This window comes from Muntiacus reevesi, unplaced genomic scaffold (assembly GCF_963930625.1).
Source record: "Muntiacus reevesi unplaced genomic scaffold, mMunRee1.1 SCAFFOLD_124, whole genome shotgun sequence".
NCBI classification, from domain to species: domain Eukaryota; kingdom Metazoa; phylum Chordata; class Mammalia; order Artiodactyla; family Cervidae; genus Muntiacus; species Muntiacus reevesi.
In genome coordinates, this window is record NW_027077804.1 from 32,314 (window position 1) to 48,208 (window position 15,895).

The 15,895-nt window shown below is 35.7% G+C and overlaps 1 pseudogene; it reads left to right on the forward strand.

The window, feature by feature from the left end:
- Positions 1 to 13,952: 13,952 nt before the first annotated feature.
- On the forward strand, positions 13,953 to 14,912 carry LOC136155142 (olfactory receptor 5AS1-like; annotated as a pseudogene).
- Positions 14,913 to 15,895: the final 983 nt, after the last annotated feature.

The following is a 15,895-nucleotide window of genomic DNA, read 5'->3' on the forward strand; positions in this document are numbered from 1 at the left end:
TTCAGGCATCATAGAGTTACATTCTGCACAGTGTCTTTCCCATGGATAGCTTTCTCTTCAATGCCATCACTGACTTGCTTTTTGCCAAGTATAGAAGATTTATTTTATTTTTAACTTAATATCTTTTAAGAATTTTATGCATCTCTGTAAACTTTTTTCTTGTATGTATATGTTTTTTATTTCTGATTACCCTGTGAGGAAATAAAGAAATTATGTAATAATCTGCACCATGGATAGACTTTTGCATTTCCATAATTATCTTTTGCTTAGGTGTAAATTGAGTATTCATCAAATGGACATTGCAGTTTATGTGATAAGATCTATATTACCACATGTCCCGTAACTCAAATATGACCAGAAGAAACTCTAGAAAAGGATAATTTTAAATGATACAGCTATTTTTGTTAATTATCAATTTATCTCACAAATACTCAATTTTTGTCAATTCAGCTTTCCACATATTGTGATTTTATTAGATAAAATTATCATATATTCTTTAATTAAACATTTTAAAAAACTTCAACATCAAAAGATAGAAGGAAATCCTAAATTGCAAAAATCTATTAAATTATATTAAAAATATTTTTTAGTAACAGCATTGTTTTCAGTTATTTGTTCATATTTTTGTTTTTATTCTTCTAATAAATTTTTTAGAGCACAAATCTTTATAATGATTGGTCACGCTGGCAGAACAGTTTCTGTTACATAGTAGACAGTCATTAAATATTTGTGGATAGATGAGCAAACAAATGAAAGTTACTTGATTATACTTTAAAATGTAAATTTAAAAATAAATCAATTTTATAAATAAATAGATTAATGATTAGGTTAATAATAAACAATCATTATTTTGTAGATTGTGAACATTTTACTGCATGTCATCTAAGGATTAACCTCAGTGTGCTAATATGTTACTGTAATGCATTCACTTGAAATAATAAAGCAAATACATGTAGTAAGCTAATTTAAGACTCTAGGAAAAACAGATCTTTTATTTGCCCAGTTCTTCTGCTAAGATCTATCTGCAGTTTTTTTTTAAATTGGATAATGAGAAATATGTTGATTCATTAAATAACTATAATGTCTATTGATTTCTCTTGAGATTCAATAAAAAATAACATAATCAAACAACACTTTTTCAAAAGGATTCCATTACACTAAAAAAAAAGAAGGCAGGAAAGAGTTCTCAATCCTTGACTATTTATTCATCCATTATCTCTCAGGGTAATCATTGCTTATGGTACTTATCCTTTCAGTAATAATTGCACTGTATACTGTTTAAATTTAAGCTAAAAAAATACACCAAAGATTATTGTTAATGAGACACATTGGGCATTCACTTTGCCCAATGCGTCTCAAAAGATGGCAACATTAGCACAACAAAATTATGGATTAAAAAGATGAAATAAAAATTTTTTCCGGAATGCTGAACAGTTACCTTTAATGTTACATCTTCTTTCACAACTTAATGGTTAAAAGTTTACAATTTATTTGCCTGAATTTTTTCCAAAAAATTTACTATTGCAAATAAGCTTTTCCTCCATCTACCTTTATGTTAATAATGATGCATGGAGAGCTGGAGAAATTGCATTTGGAGGTTCAGATATATGTTAATTAGGACCTAAAACTGAATTGGCATCTTTTGATTAAAATTAATGAACAAGAAGCTCATTACTTTAAAATTATGTAAAATTATGTAATAATTCACTGGAGGGTGCTGTTAGCAGAGGAAGATATCCAAAAACAATAAACTACAGATTTTTAAGATATATAAAGAATAGATTCATGTAAAAGGATAAAATGAAAGCTATGGGTTTTAATAAAATAGTCTGTGTGTGAATTGTTAGCTATAAAATCAATATTTGATTAGAAAATTATTTGTGTTTTCTCATCACTGTAGAAAATATTTAGATCATAATTTTTAAACAATAAATTTTTATTATATAAGGCCCTTAGGGAAATATATCTCTCAATCAAAACTTTTATGTTTATGATAAAAACGTAACTAAAGGATTTTAAATAAATAGCATAAATAAACAGTGACATCATGTTTGAAAGAATGACTCAATATTTGAAAGATATAAATTTTACAGAATTGGTCTCTAAAGGCAATTCCCTCCAAAATTAAAAAAAAGACACACACAACAATATTCTAAGAGGGACAAGTCTTTTTTAAAGTTTTGGTGAAATAGCTCAGAAAAAAAGATCAAGCCTTTCCTGCAAAGTTCTCTAGCAATGTCTGCCATTACATAAAGCAAAGTTTACCAATAGACTGATGATCAGAAAACAAGGTCCAGAAATGGATTCACAGATAAATGAAGATTTGATACATCGTAGGGCTCCAAAATTACTGCAGATGGTGATTGCAGTCATGAAATTAAAAGACACTTTACTACTTGGATGGGAAGTTATGACCAACCTAGACAGCATATTAAAAAGCAGAGATATTACTTTTCAAACAAAGGTCCATCTAGTCAAGGCTATGGTTTTTCCAGTGGTCAGCTAATTCAGGACATTCAGGCGATGCAAGTTTGATCCCTGTGTCAGGAAGATTCCCTGGGTTAGGAAATGGCAACTTATTCTAGTATTCTTGCCTGAAGAATTCCATGGACAGAGGAGCCTAGTAGGCTATAGTTCATGGGTTTGCAAAGAGTGAGACATGGCTACACACACACACGCACACGCACCTCCATAATGATGGAAAAATATGTTAAATGTCTGACTATAGCAGGTTTCAGCAAGGATGCAGAAGCTAAGGTCACATGTGCTGCTCTTGAGGATATTGATATGAAACATAAATTACGAAAATTCTTGTTATACTTTAAAGCTGAGCATAAGCATATCCTGTATCCAATCAATGTCATGTCTAGGGATGGACCGAGACAAACCCCTCTAGGAGTGCACTGAGTGAACTGTAACGTAACATTCACATCAGCGCTGATCATGATGGAAGGAAAGCTACAACTAGATAGACACATTAAAGGAAAACAATACAATCCAATTTTGAAATTAAGAGTACAGTACATGAGCTTTTCATGTGTAACAGCTTTTCATGGTAATATTTTCATGGGAAAATACTAGAAACTAATATTGAAGAAAATCACAAGCAAAGCAGAAGTCACACTATATGACATCACATTTATAATGTGATTCAAGCAGATTTATTAAACACATAGTTTTAGGATATGGATGAATTTATTTTTAAAATTGAAAGCTATGGACTAAGAAAAAACAGAAGAATATTTTATTCATATTTAACTGAGGTACATTTGATTTACAATCTTAGTTTCAACTGTAAAACATAGTGATTCAGGTTTTATCGTATTCTATGCCATTTTGAGTTATTATAAAATATTGAATATATTCCCTATGTTGTACAATATATCCCTGTAGATTATTTAGTTTGTATTAGTCTGTATTTTTTAAAGATTTTTTGATGTGGACCATTTTTTTAAAGTCTTTATTGAAACTGTTAGAATGTTGCCTCTGCTTTCTGTTTTGGTGTTTTGACTATGAGGAATATGGAACCTTAGCTCCCTCCCCAGGGATTGAACTGGCGCCTCCTGCATGGGAAGGTGAAGTCTTAGCCAATGGACCACCAGCAAAGCCCCTCATTTGTACCTGTTAATGCTCTGCCTCTTGCCCTCTTCCCGTCTCCTTCTCTCGTTCCATTGACAACCACTAATTTGTTCTCTATCGGTCCATTTCTGTGTTCTTATTTTTTTTTTAAATTCAGATTATGTTATTATATTATCACATTACATTGATTTATTTTAATATAAATTATAATTGCCCCAATCAGACTATTTTCCAACTAGGAAAAAAGTCAACTGAGAGAATCAGAAACACTTAGAAATAGTACTCCTTTTGTACAGGCTTATGTGTTTGTCTGTTTTAAGCTCTAACTAAAAGAAAATATTACTTTTTTATTAACCAAAGCATCTTATATTTTTATGTGTTTTAGTTTTTTATTTTATTTTTTATTTATTATTTCCTTTATTATTATTAGTTGGAGGCTAATTACTTTACAATATTGTGGTGGTTTTTGCCATACATTGACATGAATCAGCCATGGATTTACATGTGTTCCCCATCCTGAACCCCCCTCCAACCTCCCTCCCCATCCCATCCCTCTGGGTCCTCCCAGTGCACCAGCCTTGAGCACTTGTCTCATGCATCCAGCCTGGACTGGCGATCTGTTTCACACTTGATAATATACATGTTTCGATGCTGTTCTCTCAGATCATCCCACCCTCACCTTCTCCCATAGAGTCCAAAAGTCTGTTCTATACATCTGTGTCTCTTTTTCTGTCTTGCATATAGGGTTATCATTACCATCTTTCTAAGTTCCATATATACGCATTAGTATACTGTGTTGGTCTTTGTCTTTCTGGCTTGCTTCACTCTGTATAACAGGCTTCAGTTTCATCCATCGCATTAGAACTGATTCAAATGTATTCTTTTTAATGGCTGAGTAATATTCCATTAGATTCCACATGTAAGTGGTAACATACAACATTTGCCTTTTTCTATCTGACTTATTTCACTGAATATAATACCCTGCAGGTCCATCCATGTTATTTCAGATGACAAAATTTCATTCTTTTCTAGAGCTAGCTAATATTCCACTCCGTATGCATTCCATAGCTTCTTTATCCATTTATCTGTTGATAGACACTTAAGTGGCTTCCATATCTTGGCTACAGTAAATGATGTTGACCCTAACACTGGGGTATATGTATGTCTTTGAATCAATGTTTTTGTTTCCTTCAGAAATATACCCATGAATGAAATTTCTGGGCCATATTGTATTTTCAGTTTTCTGAGAAATCTTTCTACAGTTTTCAACAGTGGCTGCAGCAATTTACATTTGCACCAACAGTGTACAAGGATTCCCTTTTCTCCACATCCCTGTCAATTAGCTATTTGTGGTTTTTTTTGATGATAGCTATTTTGACAGGTCTGAGATGATATCTTATGGTGGTTGTAATTTTCAAGAAAGTATGATAACAGTGGTGATCACAGAGAACTTCTGATTTCAGCAATACTCATTTTGTTGTTGTTGTTGTTTGTTTTTTATTTAAGTCAGGAGGTAACTTTACATGTATTCACTTATTTTGTTTCCTAATTTGCATATTTATTTTATTTCTTAGAATGACATTTTATATTTTATGTAATCTAAATGCAAAAAAGTTTAAAATCTTAAAAAAAAAAATGCTTGAGAACCTTTTTCAAATTTAGGGCTTGTGTCAGAGGTGCCAAAGACCACTATCAGATTCTGTGATTTAGTAGAAGGAAGGTATCACAAAACTCTAAAAACCATTATGATAATGGTTTACTACAGCTACATATATAGATTGAAAGTGACAATAGAAAAAAACGTGTATAAACTGTGTCATGGAGAACCAGCCACGAGCTTCCACTGACCTCTCCTGGGCCCGTCACACAGAGAACTTACTTCCCCCAGCAATGTTGTCTGATCGCTCTTAGGAATGATTGCCAACCAGAAAAGCTTAGCCAAGTATTAGTGTCCAGGGTTTTATTAAGGGTCAATTCATAGGCATGGGGAATCCCCCAAACTATCCTTAGCTGCTTCATCTAGAAATTCACCACCCTGGTGTTAAAACAGTTTATGTCACAGCCTCGTTCAAAGTCCCAGGCATACAATCAGGCATTAGCTGTGAACCATGTCAGCATAAACTGATGTGGACCCCAGGATACAAAACTGCTCTTAAAAAAAAAAAAAAAAAAAAAAAAAAAAAAAAACCAAAACAACAACAACAAAGACTGCTCTTATCAGACAGGATATTCCAAGGTTTTAGATGTAATCTCCCAGGAGCCAGTCAACAGCTAGACTTGAAGACCTCTGAAATACATGGAGTCTGAGCAGCCCAGGATGGCTGAGTTGATCTACTACATGGTACTAATATAAACAACATGATGACGGTGATTCATCAGTGACTGCAGTTGACTTTCTAGTTTTGCCAATACAGAAAATGATTGAATCTTCCAAATAGGAACTAGCTATTCTTTATGACTTTAATCATAAAGTCGCTCTGTTTATAACCACAAATCCAAGTATGGTGCTCTTAAAGTGCAACTCATAGTGAGCTTCTGCTGTTGCTGCTTACTTCCTAAGTTATGTCCAGCTCTTTGCGGCCTCTTGGACTGTAGCCTGTCAGGCTCCTCTGTCCATGGGATCCTCCAGGCAAAAATACTGGAGTGGGTTGCTGTATCCTTCTCCAGGGGATCTTTGTGATCCACATATTGAACTCATGTCTCCTGTGTCCCCTGCTTGGCAGGTGGACTCTTTACCACTGAGCATCTGGGTAAACCTTTATGTAGCTTGTTTTAATGTGTACAAATGTACTTCCTCAGCTTCTCTACCCCACAAATTAAAAAGAAACCTCCAACTAATATAAATAAATGGAAAAAAAAAAAGAATTATAAACAGTGCTGCGATGAACATTGGGGTGCACGTGTCTCTTTCAGATCTGGATTCCTCAGTGTGTATGCCCAGAAGTGGGATTGCTGGGTCATATGCCAGTTCTATTTCCAGTTTTTTAAGAAATCTCTGGGGGAGAATGTGAGGGTGGGATGTTTTGAAAGAACAGCATGTATATTATCTATGGTGAAACAGACCACCAGCCCAGGTGGGATGCATGAGTCAAGTGCTCGGGCCTGGTGCACTGGGAGGACCCTGAGGAGTCGGGTGGAGAGGGAGGTGGGAGGGGGGATCGGGATGGGGAATACGTGTAACTATATGGCTGATTCATGTCAATGTATGACAAAACCCACTGAAATGTTGTGAAGTGATTGGCCTCCAACTAATAAAATAATATTAAAAAAAAAAAAAAAAAAAGAATTACAAAAGAAAAAGAAATCTCCTAAATAATTTTCCTTTTTAGCCAGGCTATCAAAGAACTTTCTGTGTTTTGTCTCTAAATGTGTACATATAAGTCTTTAGAAAAAAAACACAAACTAACAAATTTCCTCTCACTATGTCACAAGGTATACATAGATCCACAATATTGAAAATAGACTATAAAATGAACAACTGGAAATGTCAGGATCTAGATACCTTGTTTCCAAGTCTAGTCACATGGAACATGCTGGGATATCCTCTGGAAGAGAAAGCATGCTTTTCTAAACTTTGTTCCCTCCTACATAAAAGATAAAAGATATTAATAAACTGCTTTCAGTTTTGGAAACTGCATCTTCTATATAAATGAGGGCATTTGTAACCACACAGTAGAACTTCTTAAAGAATGACACTTTATGTAGGATGTATTACTATATTCAGAAAGGCATCTTTAGATAGCACTGCAGGCGATTCTATATTTCTGTGGCAGTCCCAAAATTGAGACTCAGCACATCAAGAAACTATATGTATTAACAGAAGAACTCAGATATTTTAAATAGAGAGCTTTTTCTTTTCCCTTTTTTTTGCTTCAGCAATTTACCTAACTTTAAAAAATAAGCATTATCCTGTTACTGGTTCTAGTTGAGATAGATGACCTCACCATGCAACATCAGACATCAGGTTATTACGGGTCCTAACATCTCTCTTATAAACAGAGAGGTATAAGGTCTCTTTCATGGTAAATCAGGCAATCCATCAAGAACTTTTAACTATTTCATGGAATTTCCATAAGAGGAGCTGGACCTGTGCAAATTCTAAAAGTCCAAATAATTTTCAGGAGAATTTCTCTGACTTTCCCAGGACAGTGTGAGGACGTCTCTGTGACTAAGGAGTGAGTGACATGAAAACTCACAATACCGTATGTAAATAGACAGCCAATGGGAATTTCCATATGACTCAGGGAGCTCAGACAGGGGCCTGTGACCATCCAGAGGGGCGGGGTGGGGAGGGACGGGAGGCAGGGGACATGGGTGTCACTATGACTGATTATTGTTGATGTTTGACAGAAAACTACACAATTCTGTAAAGCAATTTCCTTCAATTAAAAAATTAATTAATTCAAATATAAAGCAAGAAAGCTCAAAAAAAGAATAATAATTATAAAAAAGATACAAAACACAAAATACTTAGCCTCCTGATAATCGGTTTCTTCTACTATAATGGTTACAGCAAAGAATGTATTGTTGCAGTATTATTATCCCAGAATGAAAGTGAAAGTCACTCAGTCGTGTCTGACTCTTTGCAACCCCATGGACTGTCCATGGAATTCTCCAGGCCAGAATACTGAAGTGGGTAGCCTTTTCCTTTCCAGGAGATCTTTCCAACCCAGGGATCAAACTCAGTTCCCCCACATTGTGGGCAGATTCTTTACCGGCTGAGCCACAAGCTTCCCTGATAGCTCAGTTGGTAAAGAATCTGCCTGCAGTGCAGGAGACCTGGATTCGATCCCTGGGTTCGAACGATCCCCTGGAGAAGGGAAAGCTACCCACTCCAGTATTCTGGCCTGGAGAATTCCATGAACTGTAGTCCATGGAGTCCCAAAGAGTTGGACACGACTGAGTGACTTTCACTTCACCCCAGAATAGGGATTCCATATTATATATATATGTAATGATAAGAGAAAGCAATTAATAAGCAGAGCTTCCATAAATAAGCACTTTCTACCACCTTACTTGGTAAGAGAGATCTATTTGATTTGACAGGTAAGCAAGGGGAAGTTCACTTAGATTGTGTGTAGATGGTCTTTCTGGTATGGTTCAGCATTTAATATATGACATACTCATAAAAATGTTGCTACCTCACTCTGTGACTCTTGGCTTAGTCACTTTAGAGACTGCTGTCTGAGGGAGACCATTTCTTTTAAGGTACCAATGGTCATTCCACAGGATTGGGGGGTGTCACAGAACCTTTTTAGGAGCCATGACTGAGCACTGAAGATGAGGAAACATTTCTCTCCCAGCTCCCTAGAAGCTAAAGCTCAGGTGTTTGCATTTTTCCTGTTTCTCCTGTGCATGTGTGCTTGGTCATATCTGGCTCTTTGCAAACCTATGGACTATAGCTTCCCAGGCTCTTCTGTCCATGGGATTCTCCAGGCAGGAATACCAGAATATCAATTGCCATTTCCTTCTCCAGGGGATCTGCCAGACCCAGGAATAGAACCTGCCTCTCCTGCATTGGCAGGTGGGTTGTTTACCACTGATCCATGGGGGAAGTACTGTTAATAATTTAAAGAAAATTAAAATCTAGAACTGCTTTTTAAATTATGAAGAAATACTATTACAAATACTGCTACAATAACAAAAGAAAGTGTGCAGTCTGCTGAAGCAGGGACTAACTCTTTACATGCATTACCCCAATTTTCATAAGAATTTGATGAGGTGGACAATTCATATTTATCATTTTACAATTAATAACAATAACGCTTAAGAAGTGACTCAATATCTCACAGCTGTGAAATGGCAAATTTAACTTTCAAATCCAGGTTGCCTGAGTTGTAAGCTTTTACATCATATCATACAAGACATATTTCCTTCTACTCACTAGGAAAATTGAAAGAAACAAACTACAATGTGGGTACCTGGGATTGTTCTCAATAGCATTGAACTTGCACTTTCAGATCCTCTCATATAACTAAAGGCTGTAAAGTATCTTTTAATATTTGGTAGAAATCATAGGATTTATAGGATTTTTTGTTTGTCCTCTATCACCCAGCAGAACTGAAAGGATTTTTGTTGTTGTTTAATCTTAGATTTGTCAGCTAAGGATTACATTGTAATTGGCTACATAATAGTTGATTATATTATCACTCTCCATTTTTCTCTTTGGGAATCTTCCAGCCACACCACTAGAAAAAGTGTCATTGCCAATCTAAAATCCACCTGGGGTTGGGAATTATCTTGGGATAATATCCCACTTGTCTCATCAAGAATATAAATATTTATCCCTTGTAACATCTATGTGCAAAATCTGGTGTCAGCCTCTTGCACAAAATAAATACTACAATTCAAATATCCATATGGTGCCAAGGTAGGTGACAGATTCCCTGAAGCATTAACAGAGTGTGTGGTGCGGATGTAGCACAGATGCATTAACAGAGTATGTGGTGTGGATGTAGCACAGATGTCGTTGCCTTAGATAAAATGTATCTTCCCTGACTGCAGGGTTTTCTCAGTTTGTGTAGGTATGTGGGCTAGAGGAGTTGGTGGGGGGATGGTGGAGTATAAATCTGACCTGACCTTCCCCAAGGCATTTTCCAAAAGACTTGACTGATTCACTGTGGTCCTTATTTCCATGATGGGGAATCTGAGTATGGCTATTTTGGAAATCTTGTGAAATCCAATAATCTAATTAACCGAGTTAGCTAAATTAGGTGTGTAGCTCAGCCATCTCCAACTCTGGGACCCCATGGGCTGTAACCTGCCAGGCTCTGCTGTCCGCGGAATTTTCCAGACAAGAATATTGGAATTGGTTGCCATTTCCTACTCCATAGCTAAACTTAGTAAGCTAAATTTGATCAGTAAGCCAAACCTTAGCTTCTATGAGAATATACACGTATTAACACACAGTATAACTATTTTATGCTTGTCCCTGTAATTACCAACTGAAGGAACTTAACGATTTTGAAGCCAGATATTGAATGATTAAATGATCACAATAATATTAACATTAATAATAGATAATGTATTTAATGTTTCCTGTGTCTATAATATAACAAGCCTTGTAAAGTGTCATAAATTATCCAATTTAATGCTGATTTCAGTTTTATGGTATAAGATACTTGGTTTCAATCCCTGGGTGAGGACGATCCCCTGGAGGAGGAAATGGCAACCCACTCCAGTATTCTTGCCTGGAGAGTCCCGTGCACAGAGGAGCCTGGTGGGCTCTATAGTCCATAGGGTTGCACAGAGTCGGACACAACTGAAGTAACTTAGCACACATGCATATACCATGCTAATTAAATGAAATAAAGAAGTTTAGGCATACAGAAGTTCAATGACTTATAGTACAAGTAACGTCATATCTGAGGTTAAACTAAATTTTTCCTGACTCCACATCCTGTGTGTGTTTAATTAGTACAGTGCAGCATAAAGAACAGAGGGCAAACTTTACGCTTAATACTCTAAGCAGAAGAGCAAAATGAAAATCCATCCATGAGTAGTTTTTAGAAGTAGCTTGGTCACATAAGACTTCCTTGCACAACAGTGGGCCTCAGCTTATATTAGATTAATCAAGATCTCAGTTCAAATTAGTATGATTATGAACTCTTCAAAAGAAGTGAAATTGTTGTGGGATGCTCAGTCTCCCATTCAACAACTGACTACAGAAACCCTCTAGACAGTTTTTCAATTTTCATGGAAACTCAAGGAAGAAAAATCAGACTTTGATCTCATGACCAGCTTTTGGATATGATATACTCATCCCAGTCACTAGTTGAATGATCTTGTAGTCATGGCATCTGAAGAACAAGAACCTCATGATGGCTGAGGTTCTTTCCCACACTGACATTCTATATTCAAATGATGTATCATAAAATTCCTACAGCAGTAGAAAATATTTCAACCTCAGACCCATCATAGTACTTCGGTTAAGAAGTGTGAATAGCATTCTGTTAATGTATACTCTGAAAATTTAATTGCATTTCTATTCTTCAGTTTTATCACTTATGAAGTTAGAAAAATATCTATCTATAGAATAATAGGAGGTTTCAACAAAATGACGCATGTCAAGTGATTGAAAAATATATTGATAATTTTAGCTTTATTTGTGGCTTTCACCATCAGTATCATCTTTAACACACTTAACTCGGTATCACAGGGATCCAGTTCATAGAAAACCCAAGTTAAAACTGTTCAAGAAAACAAGCTATAGTTTGCCTTGGTTGTCTTATTGGTACTGGCAGTTTTACTCCATTTATGTTTGGTGAAAATTTATAACATTTTTCATGCTGCATGTCTGTTCATTTGTTGTTTCCAGTTTTAATAAACTTGCCTGATTCAACAATTCCTACTAATTTGCAAACAAATATAAAAGTTTAGCAAGCTATTATGAAGTTGTTGAATATATATATATATATATATATATATATATATATATTTCTTTAGATGACAAGCATAAAAATAAATACAGTAGGTCTGATTTTATAAATGAGGAGATGATGACATAAATAAAAATGAAATAATTTAAAGTAGTAGAACCAGGATTAGAGACCAGGTCTCCAGATCTTACTTTCCCCACTTTCTTCATTTTGGGGGCCTCTTTTTTTCCAGTGACATCAAATAAATCAGGACTCAGGCTGTTGGAGTGTCTGTCTGTCTCTCTCTCTCTCTCTCTCTCTCTCTCACACACACACACACACACATACACAAGAAAATTCAAGAAAGTCCTTTTTATGATTATTATATTGATTCTTTACAAAAAGGAAGACAAAGAGTTAAGAATAAGAATCTGAATATTATGTAAGCAAAGAAATTACACTTGTGCAACATAGACACATTAATTGCTTTCTCATTTAAGAGTTTGGATTCATCTTTTTCCAATCAACTTTTTCCTTTTAAAGATTTAGTTCCCAACAAACACTGGATCCTCTAGAAGATTGCAGGTCTTATTGTTGGAGCAGGGAGAATTACAGGATTCCCACGCATAGCACAGAGAATAGATCCTCATTGTTTCTCTTATTACTTACTGCAGTGTTACTGACTTGAGCCACTCCCAACACTACATATCTTTAATTGCCTGCAGGATACTCCATCTCACTGTATTTTTCACTGACATCCATCCTGAGTTTTTTTCACTTGGGCACTCTCTCCTCCTGACTGTATAATACATTTTCCCAATATAGTCTCAGTTTAGAAGTTTATTAATAAGTAAAGAGATGTGGTTGTCCTTCAAAAGAATGTTCTGTGACCTCATCCCAGACATCATTATATCCATATTCCAGAGTCAAGAAAGACATAAACCTAGGGAAGGGAGGCAACAATTACATGCCTGTGTAAAAGATTTACAGCTACCAAGCAATTTGTTTGTACAGAACACACACACACACACACAATGGCTCTTATGTTTAAGAGAAGGTAGATCCTATACCCGTGATGTCAAAGATAGAATGAATTTTGTTGGGACAGGTGTTCAGGAAAGGGGGAAACGTCTACCTATGGCTGATTCATGGTGATGTGTGCAAAAGCCATCACAATATTGTAAAGTAATTATCTGTCAATTAAAATCAATAAATACAATTTCAAAAAGATAAGATGAAGTTCTAGACAACTGTCTGGGCATTTCAAGCTACTGAGTAAACAAAAGTGTATATATATATATATATGAGTGTGTGTGTGTATTATGTACCAGTTATGTAAGTATTTTACAAATATCTACTTGCTTTTCCTCTAATCATCACAGAGTGGTTAAATAACTTTACCAAGGTCACATAACCAATTAGTAAATATTCTATATGTAGCAAAGCTAAGATTTGAACCCAGTCATCTCTTGCATAACTGTTATGCTCTTATCTGTTATTTTAAACTACCTCCGAAGATCTCAGATATTCTGTAGATTTATCCAGTTTATCTGTGGGAGCATTCTCCCTAGAATTTTTCTCAACTATACTTTCCTGTACGTGGAAGAATATGATTGTAGGATTTGGAAAATAAGGGTTTGCCTATAAGGACTTTGCCAGTTCCTCTAGTTCTACCAGGATTTATCAACTCAGCCAAATTCATGCTTTTTCATCTTTAAAGGAATTAGTACCATCTCTTAATGTGCACAGTCCTTAAAGAATTGCTGCCTCTTGAAGCATCATACCTGAATAACACTCTCTAGCATCAATGACGATTTTAATTGTTTTTTAAATAAAGTGACAGAAAAAGAAAACAAACCAAATACATCATAGAAAATGCCTTAACGGTTATTCTGTGCTTGTCTTCACCTCTTTAGTAGGAATAATAAAAATATCCTTGGTTTATCAATTACTCAAATCAATTCATGTATCCTAGTACCATTTATTTCAGATTAAAAAGACAGGAAAACCAAGAAGATGTTGGAGAATAATTATACCACGCTGATTGAATTCCTACTTGTTGGATTCACAGATTATCTACCTTTCAGAGTTACACTATTCTTGGTATTTCTCATAGTCTATACACTAACTGTGGTGGGAAATGTAGGCTTAATAATCCTAGTTAATTTCAATTCAAACCTTCAAACCCCCAAGTATTAATTTCTCAGCAACCTGACTTTCCTAGACATAAGCTACTCAACAGCAATCACTCCTAAAACGCTGGTAAATTTCTCAGCATCCAAGAAAAGCATTTCCCTCTCTGACTGTGCACTACAGATGTTGTCCTTGGTTGCTTTGCTGATGCTGAATGCCTTATCCTGGCAGCAATGGCCTACGGCCTCTATGCAGCCGTCTGCAATCCACTGCTCTATTCTGCTCTTGTGGCTCCAAGCGTCTGTGTCTTCTGCGTTGTGTTGGCCTGCTTCAGTGGGAGTGTGACTTCAGCGGTCCACGTCTGCCTCACATCCAGGCTGCCATTTTGCGGCTCCAACATCGTCAGCCATTTTTTTCTGTGACATCCCGCCTCTCCTGATTTTATCTTGTACAGGCACCTGTATCAATGAGCTTCTGCTCTTTGCCTTGTGTGGCTTCATCCAGACCGTCACTTCTGTGGTCATCTTTATCTCGTACTTCTGTATCCTCCTCACTGTTTTGAGCATCAAGTCCTCAGGTGGAGGAAGCAAACCTTTCTCTACCTGTGCCTCCCATCTCATAGCAATCACCTTATTCTACGGAGCACTTCTGATTATAAGCTTGCCTCCCACTACCAGCTACTCCCCAGACACTGACAAAGAAATTGCAGTGTTTTATACGGTTGTCTTTCCCATGTTTAACCCGATAATCTACAGCTTCAGAAACAAAGATGTAAAATATGCTCTCAGAAAGCCACTGGGCAGAAACTGGACTTTCAAAACCATAGGAATTGAAGTCATCTAAGAGTATTTAAGCCTTAACTTATCCCTTCAATCTGATAGTCAGCGGTACATCACCCTATATGTCAAATATTTTAAACATTTCCCCACCTTTCAGAAATAAAAATAACTTTTCATCCTCTATTCTGTAAAATGCTTTTATCCTCTCTTACAAAAACAGACGTCAAAATTCTGCTCTGTAAAATGTTTCTGAATTAACATAAGTAATAGTTGCTCTTTGAACATTGATTCTTTAAATATTCTTATTGAAGGTATTTGTTGACTTGTCTGTCAACATACCCACATGAGAAAGTCCTTGGCAGCTGGGAATATGTATCTTGGTTGATTTTTCCAACACCTCTGCATCTTGGTGTAGGGCATATCCTCATTTTATATATATTTAGTGAATAAATGGATGAATGGATAGGCTGAATGAATGTATAGATTAGTGAGTAAATCCAGTTTTCTGTGTTTGGGAAAATAAGCTAGATTCTGCACTTAAAGAACATTTACCTTCAGAGAAATTTGACATTACTCATGATGGATAATGGTGATTACAATGGCTCTCAGAAAATTAGATAGAAGCACATATAGTGATAGTCACATTCATATTAGCAGAGAGTGAAATTATAGCATGTATTTTCTCTTTAGGCTAGATTGGTTATTGTAATAGACTCTTTCACTAACTGTGGATACCTGGGAAAACCAAACAAGTTTGTGAAGATTGTAAAGACTATTAACTATATACATTACTAATTATTTACACCTAAGTTACTGACTCTATCTTCAGGAAGAGGTCAACAATTGCTTTGATCACTATATTCTGTAAATTGACCATGTAAATCAATTGAAGTATGAATCCTGCTTTCTCTGGTATCAGCTTTGATGATTAAGTTACCAGACATTCTCTGTGATTGCTTTAAATTCTTGTCCTAATTTCCTTTTTGTTTTATCTTGACAGAGTTGAAGGAATACACTGTGTAGATATGAATATATAATACTGTGCAT